Genomic DNA, 19,480 nt, shown 5'->3' on the forward strand with positions numbered 1-19,480 from the left:
ATGTGGTGGAAAAGACAGGTGTTAGTGAGGAGAAAAGAGGGAGGCTATGAACCATCTCTGACCACTCCTTCCCCACCCACACAAACAAGCATACTCAAAGCCTGCCTTAAATGTGCCTTCAGGGCTGACATGATTTAGTAAAATATCATTGGCTAGAACAATCTCTAATCTTATCAACTCATGACACTTCTTAAATGTAGTACAAAATCTCTTGCCATCTGACTTAAATTCTGAAAGGATCTTTTTGACTGCTGTGTTAATAACAGACTACAGAGGGCAAGGGTAGAAGCAGGAAAACCTGTTAAAAGGCTGCTGTCATTACCCAGCAAGAGATGATGGTGGCTGTGGAGACAGTGAAAACTGGTTGAATTCTGGATATGTTTTAAAGTTAGAGCCAACAACTTCCTGAAGGAATGAATGTAGGATAAGAGGATAAGACAGCAAGAGTCAAGAATGACTCCAAGGTTTCTGGCCTGAGCAACTGGAAAGCTGCTAAGAACTGAGATGAGGAAGGCTATGTGGACAGAGTAGGTATGAGAGAGCAGGTTTGGGAGGGAAAAGCAAGAATTCTATTTTGGACATGTTGAGTGTGAGATGTTTAAGAGCCATTCAACATAGGCAACTGGATATAAAAATAAGGAGTTATGGAGAGAGATCTGGGCTGAAAAAATTCATTTGAGAGAAAAATATTCAAAGCCACCAAACTAACAGAGATTGCTAAGGGAATGAGCATAGATAGAGAAGATAACCAAGGAGTGAGCCTTGGGATATTCCAATGTTTAGAGGTAGGCAAAAAGGAAAATCTACTAAGGAAGACTAAGGAGGAGCAGCCAATGAATTTTGAGGAAAACCAAGTAAATGTAGTAGCCTAAAAGGCAAGTTAAACAAGTATATCAAAGACAAGGAGAAAATAACTTTGTCAAACGTAGATCATCACCCAAGATAATGACAGAACTGACTACTAGATTTAATAATGTCATCTGTTGGAAGACATTAACAAAAGCAATCTTAGCACAGTGGTAGGGGCAAAGCCTGATTAGAACAGGCTTAAGAGAGAACATGAGAAAGAAATTAGGACAAGTGCATTTAGACAATGCTTTAAGGGGTTCTACACAAAGAGAGCAAGAAAGAGCAATTGAGGGAAGATATTTTTATGAGGAAAAAAGTAACAGTATGCTTGTATATTGATGTGAATTATCCAGAAGAGATGAATTGATGATATACAGAGAGAAGGAAGAATAGCTAGGGCAATGTCCAGAGTAAGTCTATAGTAGTTATATACTACACTGTATATAAAGAACCTTGGAGAGTGGTTGGCATAAAAAGAACTTCACAGGTCATTAACTAATGCATTAATCAGAGGACCTGGGACTATATAGAAACATAGAGAGTAAATCTATAGTAACACAAAGACAGAAGCAAGGTCTATGAGTACAGATGTAGTCAATACATACATGTGGTGGCAGGAGTCTGTAAGTGTTCTTCTGACTGCTTGCATCTTACAATGAAGTAGAAATCAGGTCCATCAACTGAGAGTGAGTATGAGGAAGAGTGTTGGAAGTTTGAAGAGAAAAGCAAGGGTACAAACTAAGTCATCTATGAGAGGGGAGACTGAATGGACTAAGAAAATAGAGTACAATTGCCAGACAATACTCAGGGCAAGAAACCTGAGGTTTCTTACAACGAATTTAAAGTGAGAGCAGTTATCATAGTTGTATTTTTCTTCAGTCACTTTCAGCCGCACAAATGTAGATATAAAGTACTCAAAGAGTTGATTTACCTAAGATTGAGGTTTTGCCAACTAATTATGAAGAGGCCAGAAAGGAGCAAGTGAGTTGAGGGCATATGCAATATGACTGGCGATTGAATTATACAAGGTAAGGAAGGAAGAAAGGAAATCAAGGGGGCAAGGTACAGTGAAAAGGGAATAGAATCGGTGGACTGACAGTTTCAATGATGGTGAGGAATTGTTGAGTTGAGGCACCAGGTAGAATGGGCTGAAAAGACAGCAGTCAGAAAGAGCTTAGAAAAAATGAAGAGGTTTCAAGTTATTGGTAATAACAAGGTATATGACATGACCATGAGGCCAGGTGTGGTGGCTCACACTTGTAATCCCAGCACTTTGGGAGGCCAAGAAAGGAGGACTGCTTGGGGCCAGGAGTTTCAGACCAGACTTGGCAACACAGCAAGACCCCATCTTTACAAAATATCTTTTTTAATGCATAAAAAAGATAGGACCATGAAGTGCCTTAAATGGGCTAGAGTAAGAATATTAAAGAAGACATTTAGAAATTAAGAGGTCACAGTATTAGAGGGACCATAGTGATATATATTGAAATTATCAAGAATTAAAAGAGACTTAGTGTTAGAAGAATGACAGTGAGCCAGGAGCTAAACTAGTCAAGAAAAGAGAAAGTGTAACCCAGGTTGCAGTAGATGCCAGAAAACATGAGGATTTACAGACAATACAACCTGTTAATAGACAAGTTTTAAGGAGAACAAGAAAATGGTGGACAACTGCCCCATCTCCAGGCTCCTGGTTCCAGTCAGTGGAACCAGGCTCCCTCTTGACTCCTGTTCAAATGGAGTAGGTCAGAGCAGGAAAATGGTTGGTTGGTTTGTTTGCTTGTTTGTTTTTAGAGACAGGGTCTCACTATGTAGCCTAGGCTGGCCTTGAACTGGGCTCAGGGATCCTCCTGCCTCCACCTCTCAAGTAGCTGGGACTGCGGGTGTGTACTACCATGCCTGGCCAGGAAATGTAGTTTCAAGTCTCAGCGCATAGGACTCCCCACTGATCCTTGATGACATTATCAGAAAAAAAAACGAAACATTTAATTGCCAATGTATAAGACAGCCACAGGGGAAGCAGCATCCTCAGCAAAGTACGAAGTAGACAAAATGTTCAGAGAAAGAACAAACAAGGATACAGGAAATTTTGCTGATGATAGACTGTGAATTCCACTGGGTTGCACAATGGCAAGATTTCAAGTGTTGAAGAGGATTGAAAAAATAGTAAATACACCGAACTTTGTGGGGACGTGAGTATCACCTAGGAGACTGATAGTAACTGACATAAAAAGGGAAAAGGGATAAAGAACATAACGAGATTAGTCCTGGTGGACTCATACAAGTAGCAGTGTCAAAGCTATGAATATTGGAGGAAGGAATGTGGTATTTGCTTCCTATCAATGGAAGACAACAGTTTGGGGAATCATGCTCTTGGTCTCAGTACAAAGGGCCTCCCCTTAAACCTTAACAATGGCTTGCAAAGAAACTGTAATGCACTTGTAAGGTGTTACAGAATTTTTTGAAACTAATAAGGAGGTTGGAATAGTGCTTAGCATCTAATAAGCACTCACAGATAGGCTTTCATTAGCTAATCAAATGTAAAATATAAGTATTGCATCCAAAAAAAGAGATTCATTTATAGATTCCTTTCCTCAGCTATTAACAAATGGGTTTCCCAAGTGATTTCAAGAAAACCTGTACCAAAAAAAAAAACTCAGAAAACTCATTTGAGAAAAAGGAGGAAGTCTTTGAGAAGGTAAAGTCATATATAGTGTCCGTCAATCTGATAACTGGCTTCTCTAAAAAAGTACCACCAGCAGTGGGGCGCAGTGGCTCACACCTGTAATCTCAGCACTTTGGGAGGCCAAGGCGGGCAGATCACCTGAGGTCAGGAGTTCAAGACCAGCCTGGCCAACATGGTAAAACCCTGTCTCTACTAAAAATACAAAAATTAGCCGGGTATGGTAGTGCACGCCTGTAATCCCAGCTACTCAGGAGGCTGAGACAGGTGAATAGCTTGAACCCGGGAGGTGGAGGTTTCAGGGAGCCGAGATCGCGCCATTGCACTACAACCTGGGCAACAAGAACAAAATTCCGTCTAAAAAAAAAAAAAAAAAAGGACCACCAGCACTTTGAACACTTTTCACCATCCATCCTACTTCAATGGTAGATTAACTTATTCATCCAACAAGCAAATATTGAGCACCTATTATGTGCCAAGTACTATTCCCAGAACCTGGAATACATCAGGGATCAAAACAAATATCCCTATCCTGGAAAGAGATCAACAACAAACAGCATATATATTAATTATATGATATGTCAGAACATAAGTGTTATAGAAAAAAGCAAAACAGTGCAAATATTAGAGGAAAGGGGCCTGAAATCCAAGTGTAAATAAATAGAGTAAGTAGATATCCAAAGTGTTCTCCAATAACATCCACAGAAAAGGCCCTAAGACCTTTCCATTTAGTTTTTGCCACTACTTTGCATTATTAAATTCTTTTCTTCTTCTATTTTTTTCTTCAAGCCACCAACTTTACTCTATTTTACTTCAGCAGTAGATAATAGCTAACATTTATGAAACATTTACCACATAGCATTGTTCTAAGTGTTTTTAAAAAATTAAATAATTACATCCTCACAATAGATCTATAAAATAGGTGCTCCTTTTGCCTCCATTTTACAAGGCAGAAAACTGAGGCACAAAAATATTAAGCAAAGTTTCCCAAGATCACATGGTTAGCAAGTAGCAGAGCCCTGGAGAAACATGTATAATACATATTCCCTATTATGAAATTTAAGACCAGCCTGGGAAACAAACATGGCAAAACTCCATCTCCACAAAAATACAAAAAGTTGGCTCACGCCTGTAATCCCAGCACTTTGGGAGGCCAAGGCGGGTGGATCACCTGAGGTCAGGAGTTTGAGACCAGCCTAGCCAACATGGTGAAACCCTGTCTCTACTAAAAATACAAAAATTAGCCGGGTATGGTGGCACATACCTGTAGTCCCAGCTACTCAGGAGGCTGAGGCAGGACAGTCGCTTGAACCTGGGAGGCGGAGGCTGCAGTGAGCCGAGACTGCGCCATTGCACTCCAGCCTGGGCGACACAGCGAGACTCTGCCTCAAAAAAAAAAAAAAAAAAAAAAAAAATTAGCTGAATGTGACGGCATGCACCTACAGTGCCAACTACTTGGGAGGCTGAGGTGGGAGGATTATCTGAGCCCAGGAGGTCGAGGCTATAAGGAGCCAAGATCTCGCCACTGCACTCCAACCTAGGTGACAGAGTGAGACCCTGTCTCAAAAAAAAAAGAAAGAAAGAAATTTAAGAACATTCAAGGCTGGGTGGGAGCAATAGCTCATATCTGTAAATCCCAGTGCTTTTGGGAGGCCAAGGTGGGAGGATTGCTTGAGCCCAGGAGTTCAAGGCTGCAATAAGCTATGATTGCGCCACTGAACTCCAGCCTGGAAAACAGAGGAAGATCCTGTCTCTAAAATAAAGAAAAAGAATAATATTCAGCACAAACTGTCTCGTTTTCTCACCTGTAATAAACAGACTCTCTTACAGTATACATACAAAAACTATGAATGCTCCTATTATATTGTTTTCTGGCCATTTTTACAGTTATTTTCTTGACTAAAGAGTTTTTGTTTTTTTGTTTTTTGAGACAAGAGGTCTCACTCCATCACCCAGGCTGGAGTGCAGTGGCGCAATCTCCACTCACTGCAACCTCCACCTCCCGGGTTCAAGTGATTCTTATGCCTCAGCCTCCCAAGTAGCTGGAATTACAGGCACGCACCACCATGCCCAACTAATTTCAGTATTTTTATTAGAGACGGAGTTTCGCCATGTTGGCCAGGCTGGTCTCAAACTCCTGACGTCACGTCATCTGCTCACCTTGGCCTCCCATAGTGCTGGGATTACAGGCGTGAGCCACTGTGCCAGGCCAACTGAATAGTCTTTATCAGTCTCTGCTTAACATCTTCCTTAACCTCCCTGCAATCTGATTTATATTACCATTCTTAGTGTACTGAAACTGCTTTAATGTGGTCAGTGACCTTCACACCACCAAGCCAAAGGATTCTTTCTCTATTCTCATTCTCCTCGAACTTTGTATTGGACTATGTCCACCTCTGTGCCCTTCTTCCTGAAACCTCCCTGGCTACCTAGAAGCAACATTATCCTGAATCTTCCTATTCCACTCTCTCTCTCTCTGACCTTTCCCTTAGAAAATCTCTTCCTTTGGATTCTGAGACAAACTTTTCCATCTTCCTTTTACCTCTCCTACTGTTCCTATTAAAGTATCTTTTTCACTTCTACCCCTGAAACGTAGGAACCCCAAAAGTTTAAGTTGAGTCCACTGTTCTTCTTTTATTTTCTTTTTTTTTGAGACAGAGTCTCTGTCACCCAGACTGGAGTGAAGTGGCACAATCACAGCTCACTGCAGCCTCGATCTCTCAAGCTCAAGCAATCCTCCCCACTTAAACTCCCAAGTAGCTGGGACTGGATTTTTTTTTTTTTTTAAGAAATAGAGTCTCACTATAATTGCCCAAGATGGTCTTGCACTCCTGGGCTCGAGCTATCCTCCAGCCTCGGACTCCCAAAGTGTTGGGATTACAGGCGTGAGCCACTGCACCCAGCTCTTTTTTATATTCTCATAGGGTCAGGCATGGTGGCTCATGCCTATAATCCTAGCACTTTGGGAAGCCGAGGCAGGCGGATTGCTTGAGGCCAGGAGCTCAAGACCAGCCTGGCCAACACGGTGAAACCCCATCTTTACCAAAAAATACAATAATTAGCCAGGCATGGTGGCACGTGCCTGTAGTCCCAGCTACTCGAGAGGCTGAAGTAGGAGAACTGCTTGAACCTCGGAGGTGGAGGTTGTGGTGAGCCAAGATTGCGCCACTGCACTATAGCCTGGGTGAGAGAGTGAGACACTGTCTCAAAATAAAAATAAAAATAAAAGATTCTGATAGTCTCTTTTAAGGTTCATTCATCCAATTAAGTATTTATTGAGCATCTACCATCAACCAGGTTCTGTTTGGGTTGCTTAAAATAGATTAGTGAACAGAACAGACCAAAAAAAAATCCTCTGTCCATATAGTGAAATAATTCTATGCTACCAAGCACACTCAAAGCTGTCTTCCCCTAAATACTATTTTAAACACATCACTCTCATGACTTAAAAACAACAATAACAACCTTGCAATGATTCCCCTCTTATCAGCCACATCTAATTTTCTATGCCTTAGTTCAAAACACTTGATAATCATTTTCTATTGTATCCATACAGGTTCATTTTCCATTACTCTCTGATTCAAGGCAATTCCAGGCAGGCCAATCTTCTGATTACCCCTCAAACACATTCCTTATATTTCTATGTGGTCAAGTGACTACTGAAAATATATGTTTAGTACTTAGATATTGTTTTACAAGTGTACTGAATTAATAGAGAAATTCAAAGATGAATGTTTTTTATTCCTTCAAATGTATAAAAATAGCAAACACTTACACAAAGCGACTATGTGCCAAGCACTTTATATATATTAACCCATTTATTCCACACAACAATCCTGGTATCTCCATTTTACAAATGAGGAAGCTGAGGCCCAAAGACGGTAAAGTAACAACCTAGGTCTCACAGACAGTAAGTAAGTGGCAGAGCCAACATTCATATGGAGGAAGCCTGGTTCCATACTACCCAGCATACTCCCAGCAGAAGTAATAAAAACAAAAAGAGTTCAAAACTGAAACTGAAAACTATATTCGACTATAAAAAGTTACGTATAATAAGTTAATCCTTTACTCCAAATAATGAAGAACAATATTTCCTCTAATATGTCAAGTTTAAATTACAGAATTTAATAGTATACAATAAAAACCGCAATCTACAAACATGAATACACTATCTATCATTCAGAGTTCCCCAAAGCTGAAAATACTTGCTAGGCATGACAAAGAATATACGGTGACACAGGTCTAACTTGTGTTCTTTTGTTAGCATGCATATATTAAAGTATTTTGCTGTCATCCTTGCTTTCATCAGAATCAAAATAGATTTGAATACAATCTTTAAGGTTTTTTTTGTTTGTTTGTTTGTTTGTTTTTGAGATGGACTCTTGCTCTGTCACCCAGGCTGGAGTGCAATGGCATGGTCTTGGCTCACTGCAACCTCCACCTCCTAGGTTCAAGTGATTCTCCTGCCTCAGCCTCCCAAGTAGCTGGGATTACAGGCACATGCCACCACGCCCGGCTAATTTTTCTATTTTTAGTAGAGACAGAGTTTCACCATGTTGGCCAGGCTGGTCTCAAACTCCTGACTTCATGATCCACCCGCCTCGGCCTCCCAAAGTGCTGGGATTAAAAGACTGCCAGCTTTACTTTTCGGACGCAAAATTCACATGTAGGACTAGGTCCTGTATGACAGAAAAAAATTTAGGAGAAGCAAAAAATATCCCCAAAGCATTTAACTCATATAGGTACACTTCAACCTATCACCAACTTTATGGCTAAAGGATCTTTTAAAAGGTTTCTAAGGACTCATAGAGAATTCAATTATTTTATAACTGATTACATAAAATTAAAATCCAAAGGCAGAGGTTCTTTCATAAAACAATCCTGACATATTAAAAAATAGGGAGTGCCTAACTACAACATTATCATTTTCTTCTCTTTCCAGTTTCCCCTGCTCTTCAGACAGAGAAAAGACATGAATTTGTCAGGTTTTGAGATGGAGAGATTAAAACAAACAAACCAGGACAGGGATGCTAGTTTGATTTGGAAAAGGCTAAACTGTATGTAGCCTTTCCAACTAGTAATGACAGCCTAACTAGAAAAGAAAAGGTATGTAGATAAAGGCAGCCAAAAAAACAATGCCATCAATGCCTTAGGCAAAAATCCACAGCAGCTACCATTCCCCACTTTATTTTCTGCCTCTCCTCCCTTTTCCCTGGGTAAGGAAAGAACCCAAAGCACCCCCAAGGCCACTCACATAAAACCAATTTCTTCCCAAGCACTGTATGAATTAAAAAAAAACATAAACTATTAATAATTTGAGATTAATTCAATTTAATCTCAAATTTTCGAACAGTTTGGAAAAGATTTTTCAAACAGGGAGTCGTTTTCTCCTCTCCTCACCCACAGCAACCCACTATGACACTCTTAAAGTCATCCCATACTCCAAGGGATTAAATACAAATTTCCTGGGGAAAACACTGGATTTGGCAGCTATCACTGAAGATATTGCCAAATACTAAGGTTCTCCTGTATACCCCATATTTGATATTTTCTTCCCTCCCACATACTGGTGACAACAAGAAAGATGTATAATCCTTCTCAAGATTCTCTACACAATGGATATCTCAACTCAAATCTCAAATCCAAAACTAAAACATGAAAACCCCTGTTAAAACAAACCCCCCAAGGAGAAGGCAATGGCTTTCTATTCTAGTGTTCATTTTCAACAGCACACACGACCAGCTAAATAAGGAAGTTTTAAAATGTCAAAAATATTTCTGTCATATTACTAGAATGAAAGAGGTCTAAGGATAGAGGCGATGCCAATGAAAAACAGATTATTTCCCAATAATGTACTATGTTGCATCATCTTAATCACTGAGTATTTCCCAAGTCACTAAAAGGTCCATGGCATTATGATAGGTCCTATATTTTATAATAACAAGAAAGAAAATGGTAAAATTAAGTTTAATTTTAAAATTATAGGCACAGTTGAGATGTTTTCAGACTCAACTGTGGGAAACTTTGAGATCCACATGCTACATACAGTAGAGGAGGAATACCTGAGACATTGAAGGAAGCATGAAGATAATAAGTGGCAATACAGTATTATTCATCTACCTCATTTACAAAGCGAGAAACAAGAAACCTACTTTTTTCCCCCAGCTTTAAAATAAAATGTAAAATTTTCCTTCACAAAACAAAGTATGCTATCCAGAAATACACAACAGATCCAGAAAGTTGGCTTAATGCAGGGTCTACAAATCAAAACAAAGAATAAAAAAAAAACTTCAAAGGTCGCAGAACTTAAAAAAAAAAAATCCAACCAAAACATATACGGCTGATGTTTAACCAGACCTGTTTTTTAATATTACCTGTGCAAAACAAAGATATCGAAGTAAATGAAAGAATAAGTTTTCATTTCACAATCTCCCTGTATACTTCCTCAGCCTGCGGACCTACCTTTATTCATCCTTAAAGGGAGCTGGTAGCTAGAAATATTTAATGTCCTACTTCATCAGAATTTTCTTTAGCTCTGATCAGGCCATTATTAAAGTCATCCAGTAATATTTACTGGTTATAGCTATTCAAATGTGAGTAGTCTCCTAATAACCGTTCTGAACTAATATACACATAGGAAGCAGCTAAGGCCTAAATTTCTCTTTTACAAATGAAGTATGTTCATTTCTCTTACTGTAATAAAGATAATATTTCTTTATTTTCCAAGCTCCTATTCTCCAGTGAATATCTTTAAAATCATTCAAAAACACTGGTAGCTATTTTCTACTAAACTTTTTTTTTTTTTTTTTTTTTTGGAGACAGAGTTTCACTCTGTAGCCCAGGCTGGAGTGCAGTCGTGCCATCTTGGCTCACTGCAACCTCTACCTCCCGGGTTCAAGCAACTATCCCAGCCTCAGCCTCCCGAGTAGCTAGGATTACAGGGGCACACCACCATACCTAGCTAATTTTTAGTAGAGACGGGGTTTAACTATGTTGGCCAGGCTGGTCTCAAACTCCTGACCTCAAGCAATCCTCCCACCTCAGCCTCCCAAAGTGCTGGGATTACAGGCGTGAGCCACCATACCAGGCCTACTAAAACTTTTTGAGGCTGTTATTTGAGTAATCATTTATCACTTACTTCGCAAAACCTGGGCTTGGATAAAAATTGCAGTTTACTATCAAAGACAAATAGACCACATTTCCTCAGTTCTCTACTCTTCAAAACCTTGGTGTCACTTTAGGGCATGAGGGACTAAAGAGAAGACGGAATCAATTATCTGACAAATCCTGTAGAATTTCCATCCTAACGTCTCTCAGAATAGCTCCTTACCTCAGTGGCTTGGTCTCTAATTTTTCAAACAAAACTCAACTGTCAACCCCAAAATATGCTGCACACTATTGAAAGAGTAATCTTTCTGAAAAACACTTTCATCATGTTTTCTCCTGCTTCCTATCAACCTCTACTGGCTTCTTATTGCTTAGCAGATTAAATTCAACCTGACACCAATACACCTTTCATAATCTAGCTCTACCCTAATAATACAAATTTATCTGACACCACTCCCAGTAATTAACACTTTATTCCATTGAGATCAGACTCCTTACATCCCTTTCACATCATGCTGGCCCCTACCAAGTGTTAGCTCATTCTTTACTGTGGTCTAAATGTCTCCTCCACAACGCATATTGAAATTTAATTGCCAGTGTGATGGTATTAAGAGTTGAGGCCATTAAGAGGTGATTAGGCTATGAGGGCTCTACCCTCATCAATGATAATGCCATAGTAATGGAAGTAGGTTCCTGATAAAAAGCAAGTTCTGCCCTCTCTGTTCTTGTTCTCTCACCCTCTCTTGCTCTTCTACCTTACACCATGGGATGACATAGCATGAAGGCCCTGCCAGATGCCAGCACCATGTTCTGGTTCTTCCCAGTCTCCAAAACCATGAGCCAAGTACATTTCTGTTGATTATAATTATCCAGTCTGCGGTATTCTGTTATAGCAGCATAAAATGAACTAAGACATGCTTCCATTCCCTATATAGAACATACATAATGTTCTCCTTCTGGATATGCTAGCCTATACAAACAGTACACAATCTTTATTCAAGACTCATCTTCTTCAGGAAGCCTCACTCCTAGGACTTTAGTCTGAAGATATCCCTTCAGACAAACAGACTGGACTCATACTACATGTAGCACACATTATTTGTACACTGCTTTGGACAGTGCTAATTATATCATTATGAAAGCATTCCTGACAAGATAAACTCTACAAAGAAGTTGTGCCAAATTTTCCAAGAAGTGGTTCCATAAGCAAAGTCTGTTTGAAAAATTGATTAAGGCTGGGTGCAGTGGCTCAGGCCTGTAATCCCAACACTTTGGGAGGCCAAAGCGGGCAGATCACCTGAGGTCAGGAGTTCAAGACCAGCCTGGCCAACATGGTGAAACCCTGTCTCTACTAAATATACAAAAACTTAGCCAGGTGTGGTGGCGGGCGCCTGTAATCCCAGCTACTTAGGAGGCTGAGGCAGGAGAGTCACTTGAACCCGGGAGGTGGAGGTTGCAGTGAGCCAAGATCGTACCACTGCACTCCAGCCTGAGCAACAAGAGCAAAACTCCATCTCAAAAAAAAAAAAAAAAAAGAAAAAAAGAAAAGTCGGTTAAATAATCCTGATTTTGGCAGGGCACAGTGGCTCACACCTGTGATCTCAGCACTTTGGGAGGCTGAGGCGGGTGGATCACCTGAGGTCAGGAGTTTGAGACCAGCCTGGCCAACACGGTGAAACCCTGTCTCTACCACAAATATAAAAATTAGCTGGGCATGGTGGCACACGCCTGTAGTTCTAGCTACTTGGGAGGCTGAGGCAGGAGAACCGCTTGGACCCAGAAAGCAGAAGATGCAGTGAGCCGGGATGGCACCACTGCCACTTTAGCCAGGGTGACAGAGTGAGACACCATCTCAAAATAAATAAATAAAGACATGTTATTATATCATAGCATACTGGCTCACATCTGCAATCCCAGCACTTTGGGAGGCTGAGATAAGAGGATCACTTAAGCCCAGAAGCTTGAGACTACCCTGGGCAACAGGGTGAGACCCCATTTCCACAAAAAATATGAAAATCAGCTGGGCATGGTCCTGTGCCTGTAGTCAGAGCAACCTGAGAGGCTGAGGTGGGAGAATTGCTTGAACCCAGGAGTTCAAGGCTACAATGAGCTAGGATCATGCCACTGTACTCCAGCCTAGGCAACAGAGACCATCTCAAAAAAAAAAAAAAGAAAAAAAAGTTCTAGTACGAATGAAACAATGTAATGACTAAGATTTGATACTCTTTGAAGCTGAGTAACAGCTACGTGGTGGTTCATACCTACTTTTGTACTTGTTTAAAAATACCAAAAGTTCCTTTTTAAAAAAGTACTAATAACGTCTTTATATCATTTTAAATGACAAAACCAAAATATAACATTTTCTTTACCCAAGGAATACATAGGTCCCTACTGACAGTAAGAAAAACGTTTGCAGAAAGATTTAATGCAGAATCCTAATTCTCATCTAAGAATTAATAAAAGTTAGAGGAAAAAATATAATCAAATAGAAGAGATTTCCATGAAAAGAAAAATTAATCCTAACTACTAAAAGCAACACTGTTTATATTATAAATCTTCATTCAATTAGAGCATTCACAAGAGGGTCCACCCAAATAACTGATGAAAATTTAAAACTTCAGAAAAAAATCTTAAGCAAAATATGGGAGGCAGAAAATAAAGGGGAAAAAAGGAGAAAAGTTGCTACAGCCAATGTTCAATAACCCAAATCAGCCAATGTTACTTTAGAAAATTCACAATCTGAAAACACCTGATGCTCTAAGGGAATGGATTAAAAGGTTCTTAAATAATCAGAAAATTAGCATTTCTACTCTATTCCAAACACTGAAAAACATGCTCAGAAAATTTCAGATATTTGGATTAATTACCATGTATCTGTTTGTTGCTATTAAGAAATGCTCCACTCCTTTGAAATTTCAGTCTAACTGCTTTTCAAAATTCAATCACTATTTTGCCTACATCATTCACTAACTGCTTCCAAAAGCAGTAATATAAGATCTACTAATTTTTTTTTTTTTTTTTTTTGGAGACAAAGTCTCACTCTGTCACCCAGGCTGGAGTGCAATGGCACAATCTCAGATCACTGCAACCTCTGACTCCCAAGTTCAAATGATTCTCCTGCCTCAGCGTCCCAAGTAGCTGGGATTACAGGCACGTGCCACCACATCCGGCTAATTTTTGTATTTTTAGTAGAGATGGGGTTTCACCGTGTTGGCCAGGCTGGTCTCGAACTCCTGACCTCATGATCCGCCCACCTCGGCCTCCCAAAGTGCTGGGATTACAGGCGTGAGCCACCGTGCCCAGCCACATCTACTATTTTTAAGGGAAAGCATTTTATTCTTCTAATTACACTGCTTTTTTGCCTTGACATTTTTTCCAAACTGGTTTTAGGCATATCCACAAGCCAATTTTGATTATTTTGATTTCAAATTCTACTCCATAATTGCTTTAAAACTCAAGAAGTGAGATTTTAGTACCCATACTTTAAAAAAGTAGTTTTTAAACAGTTATCTGTCATACACACCTATACACATAGCAAGACTTATCCTAATAGCAATACATCATCTGCCCATCGCCCAAAGCAATTAAAGCTTAAAACAGGACAACCCTCCTGTATAAACAGAGTTTAATAATAAAGAAGCTGTACTTGAGGCCGGGCACAGTGGCTCACACCTGTAATCCCAGCACTTTGGGAGGCTGAGGCAGGCAGATCACGAGGTCAGGAGTTCGAGACCAGCCTGGCCAACATGGTGAAACCCCATCTCTACTAAAAATACAAAAATTAGCTGAGTGTGGTGGCGGGCATCTGTAATCCCAGCTACTCGGGAGGCTGAGGCAGGAGGATTGCTTGAACCCAGGAGGCAGAGGCTTCAGTGAGCCGAGATCACGCAGCTACACTCCAGCCTGGGTGACGGAGCAAGACTCCGTCTTGGGGAGTAGGAGGGAGAAAAAAAGCCATATTCACAAATAAACCTGTTAAGATGAAAAATAAACTCATACTCAAACTGTGTTATACCATCCTTAAAGTTAGGTTTTCCTACCAAGTAAAAGTAATCATCTTCTTTTTAGTAGCTTACAATTTCTCTCTTCTGATAAAAGAAAAATATGCTGCTAAAATCTAAGTACCAAAATCTAAGGAGACAAAATAGTGGTGAAATTTTCGATAAACTTTGTAATTAAATAATAAAAGAATCGTATCATAAAAAAGAAATGTGTCACAGAACCAGTTACATTCTATTATAGTAGAAAAAGTTGGCATTTACCACATAATCTTTTCTAATAAAGAAGTCCACATAACAAGATTAAAAACAATGTGAAGTTCTTTTAGAAAGCCACTAAACACATGATTAAAAAGTCCCACATATCTTCTTTCCTTGCATCACAAAAATAACTGGGTAAATTATGCTAGCTTTTAAATTTGTGTACTCTCAACTTTGAGAAAAATATGTATATACTACGATCTTTAAAATATTGAGGATATTGTCATCTTTTATTCAGGAATGGATATTTGCAGATTTTTCCTAATATCTTTGAGGTAACATAAAATATTATAAAATCTCAGAATGTGTTAAACAAGTTTTATCCAATACATGCTATTCCAGTGGGATAAAAACCATTTACAAGTTCCATTTAGATTAAGAAATCCTTTGAGAAAAGTATGTAGTACATTCTAGTTATACTGTTTCTAGAACAGCAAAAATCTCTATAACCTATTTCCCTACTGTTTTCTTCGGAACCAAATGAGCTGAATGTAACTTCCTTCACAAAGAGTCAAGACAGTATTATAGTTACTGTCAGAGAGCTAACTAACTGAATTTTCACCAGAGGCTGAAGTTTTCACAAATTAAAACCATTTTACTTAAATGATCTATAAAAATAACAACACTAAGTTTAAATATATTTAATTGAGTACTATTTGCAGTCACATTAGAAAATTTAATTTTAGGCCTGGCATGGTGGCTCACGCCTGTAATCCCAACCCTTTGGGAGGCCAAGGTGGGCGGATCATGAGGTCAGGAGTTCAAGACCAGCCTGACCAACATGGTGAAACCCCATCTCTACTAAAAATACAAAACTTAGCCGGGCGTGGTGGCACACGCTTGTAATCCCAGCTACTCAAGAGACTGAGGCAGGAGAATCGCTTGAACCCGGGAGGCAGAGGTTGCAGTGAGCCAAGATCGCACCACTGCACTCCAGCCTGGGTGACAGAGCGAGACTGTCTCAAAAAAAAAAAAAAAGAAAAGAAAAAGAAAGAGAAGAAAATTCAATATTTTTATCATACAAAACAACAAAAAGATAAATTTATTAAACTGAAGAATATGGATTCCTTTTAAAGCCAAGATCAGGGAGGGGAAAAAAGGGAAGATTTCTAAATCCAAACTGCTTAAACTGATAAGATATTTTCTCATTTCTTTAAAGCACAGAAAATCATTTTTAAAATAAGCCTCCCCTAAAACTAGGAGTTCACCCTCTGGCAACACCCCTTCTTTAACAAAGTAATGAGTTGCAAGTTATCACTACTACTCCCATTTAGACTCAAGCTGAAGGGCATTACAAAAACAATTTATTTTTCTGCACTTTGTCATTTGACTATAACTGTCTCATCCTAATTTTATAATAGGCCAATTTTAATCGATTCATGTTCAAAACCTTCTTACAGAAATAATCTATTGATCTCAAGAATTCAACTACTCAACCTGGCAGAAAGAATTCCAAATTATCAAAAGAAACCATGAAAATATGAAGCTTCAGTGCTCATAACGTTAGATCAAAGAACTTAAACCACGCAAAAATATTTAGAAATCTCAGCTCCCTATTTCCTATTAAAATGTTAAAGAACTTTAGATATCTTCTTTAAACGTACTAAAGATACAAAAGTAAATTCCTTTTGACTTCAGAGGGCTGAAATGAAGAATTCAGTAACTGCAGGCAAAAATTATGGAGGGGAAAGAATTACCTGAGAAAATATTTCGTGAGACAAATACCTTTTTTTTAAAAAAAAGATGTATTAAAATCACTTACACCCTTCTACCAGACAAACAGTCCTCTCCTAGAACTCACTGCTTACAATTCAGCCAAGTATGACTGCCAAGAGTTTCTAAACCTGTGTTAGGACTGTTCAAAGTGGAAAGCTTCTCCACCAGTGTATTACAACAACAAAAAGTATATTTTTTAGAGTTAAAGATCAACTATTAAATACACTCCTACTGATAAACTAAATGTAAGTGATTAAAAAAAAAAACAAAACTCAAGTTGTAACTTAGGACAAAATTTGCTATATAAATTGCTTGCAGTTCTAAGAGTAGGTATTTAGTTGGTCCCCCAGATTGGGGCTTAAGTGGCTGAAAGAAAAAAGTTTTATAAACAGCTTTTCTAACCTTAGTTTACATTTGGTAAAACAGACCATTTATCACAATCAAGTGAACATAACGCCAAATGTTAAGATTCCAAATTTTACAGGTAAAATTTGTAAAAATTACAATAACCCAGTAATGGACTGCCACATGAGACTGTCACTGATTTTAAACATTTTTACATATCTCTTAAGAATACAATGTCATGTATGTCATGTTTAAACTTGGGATGTATGTATTTGAACTATGTAATCCTGGTTGCTTTTCTGGTAATTCTTTATCTCACAGTGGTCTGATTACAGTCAAGGCTTCTTCTTCCCATTTTACCATTAGTCAGTACATCTTAATTTTGCTTTCACCAAAACATGGACATCATAAGCCACCTCTTGCTTCCAGTTTTCTGCTTTTTACTGTAGATAACAATGACAGTGAGTTCCACCAAACGCATGTTTGTGCACAGCTTTGTCATTCTTTTCCCAGCCCCCTTCTTTTCTATGGGAAAAATACGAGGAACTTAGATTTATATAAAAATATCGATTTTTCTTTTGCATACATAACTAATGGATTTTCAAGAGAAGACAATTTATTCAGATAACTATCATCCTAGAAATGTCAAGAGAACTTCCCAAATCCAAAAATAAGAAGAAAATCTGATATTAACTGGAGAGGAAATTTCCACTCAAACCATAAATAAAATGTCATCAATTAAGCTGAACATCAATAAAACTCAGTCAAAAATCAAGTCTCAATACAGAACCCACACATAACCCACATGTAATCAAAATATCACTTATATTTGCTAGCGGAGTTCACAGATGAATTCTGTATGTGCGCCAGATTTATCTTATTTTGTAATGCTGGGGTTAATATTTATTGGTATAAATCAGGGCCCACACTAAGTGTCCTGGGGAGAGGCAATCCAAAGAACGCTTAGTAGCATGACAAAACCGGTCCAAAATGAAAAAAAAGAAAAAAGCCACGTCCTAACACAACAGAGCGAATAAGCGACAAATAGATCACAGAAAGCAAAACGAAAACGGTCCCCTCCGGAGTAGCCTGAATAAAACATCTTTACTCATAACGTTTAATAGTATCCTACCTCACTTCATTCACTTCCCAACTTCCTTTACTTTTCAAGGGCCACCACGGGGCATCCCTTTTTCTGGAAGTGTATACTGAAAGGATCTGTACAGGAAAGAGGGAAGGAACGGACAATTCTCAAGAAGGCTGAGAAACAGGTGGGTTAGCAGGAGCAGGAGCATAATCTAGATACTTAAGGGGCAGCTTTAAGATGACAGATGTGGTGGAAAGAAAGACTGCAAATCGGAAGCAGCTCTAGTGTGACAGATACACTGTGGGCTGATTGCAAGCACCAGAGGGGGGCAAAGGCTAACTCCAGAGTGGTAGCAGTGGAGCAAAAAAACAAGCAGCAGGACGAGTGGGCAATGAGCAGTGGGATTAATGAGCAGCAGCAGCAACACGGGTCAGAGTGGAAGTGATGGCTTTGGTCTTGGGAGACGGGGGCCAGTGGGAAAGGACGTCAGACAGGGAACAGGGGATTGGGGAAACAAGGAAGACTGAGACCTAAGAATCCTGCCCCGATGAAAATGCAGGGAGAAAAGCTGGAGACCAAAAGCCGCCTCGGCTCCCCAATTAAAGAAATTCTCGAAGGAGAGTCGCTGCTTGCCGCCGCGCTGCCTTCTGACCCGCTCCCTTTTCCTGATGGTAACTGCTGTGGCGTAAAGGGGAGAGGGAGGAAGAGGAGGAGGAGGAAGAAGACCAAGGAGGAGGAGGGTGAAGATGAGGCGGGGGGTGGGGAGAAAGGGGGGTGCGGCCTGTACAGTCCCAGCGAAGCCTCCGCTCTCTCGTAGCCGGTCAGCCCCGGGTTTCCCCTAAGCCCAGCCCCGCATAGACTCACCCGCCTGCCTTGCCTCGCTTTTCCCTCAGCCGACTCCACGCGCTGCCGCGTCCTCACAAGAAACCACCGAACGAGCGTCGGGGGAAAAACTCTTCAGAACAGGGCCTGATTGCTTCAGCGAGTCCGACCTTTACGGCTGAGAGACAGACTCTCAGCTTTCGGTGGGTTCCACAGCCAGACGGGCCACCATCTTACATTAGGGTAAGACTCCTCCGGCCTCCCGTGCGCAGGCGCACGCCGATCCGGCCAGGAGGGGCGGGGGAGGGGCGGGAGGAGCGGCGGTCGGCAGAGTGGGAGGTTGCGGTGGCCGCTCCCGCAGTACCCTGGGAGTTGGAGTCCTCGGAGGGTAACCGCCCAGGGGCACGCCGGGAGTTGAAGTCCTGTCTCAGAGGGCGGAGGGGATCGCCCACCTCACGTGGCTGCTGGACTGATGCCTTTCTTCGTGTTTTGCTTCCTTCTCTGCAAGCGTGTGCTGCTTCAGTGTCATTTGGTCGGCGGTTTTCACTAGTGATTCCGTGTCCTCGGTGTTTGCGGAAATGTGCGACCCCAAGACTGGGGCAAGGCTAAACAATT

General features: G+C 40.2%; 1 protein-coding gene across 6 annotated transcripts in view; it reads right to left on the bottom strand.

The window, feature by feature from the left end:
- The window catches only part of CNOT4 (CCR4-NOT transcription complex subunit 4), a 148,932-nt gene extending 129,700 nt beyond the window's left edge, over nt 1-19,232 (bottom strand). The window contains exon 1 of one of the 6 annotated variants that reach the window (XM_054493776.2): nt 18,908-19,232. The gene's annotated coding sequence lies outside the window, so the exon portion shown is untranslated. The remainder of the gene's footprint in view (nt 1-18,907) is intronic. The other 5 variants (XM_054493774.2, XM_054493770.2, XM_054493777.2 and 2 more) reach the window with 5 other exon arrangements.
- Nucleotides 19,233-19,480: the final 248 nt, after the last annotated feature.

The sequence above is a fragment of the Pongo pygmaeus genome, chromosome 6 (assembly GCF_028885625.2).
Source record: "Pongo pygmaeus isolate AG05252 chromosome 6, NHGRI_mPonPyg2-v2.0_pri, whole genome shotgun sequence".
NCBI classification, from domain to species: domain Eukaryota; kingdom Metazoa; phylum Chordata; class Mammalia; order Primates; family Hominidae; genus Pongo; species Pongo pygmaeus.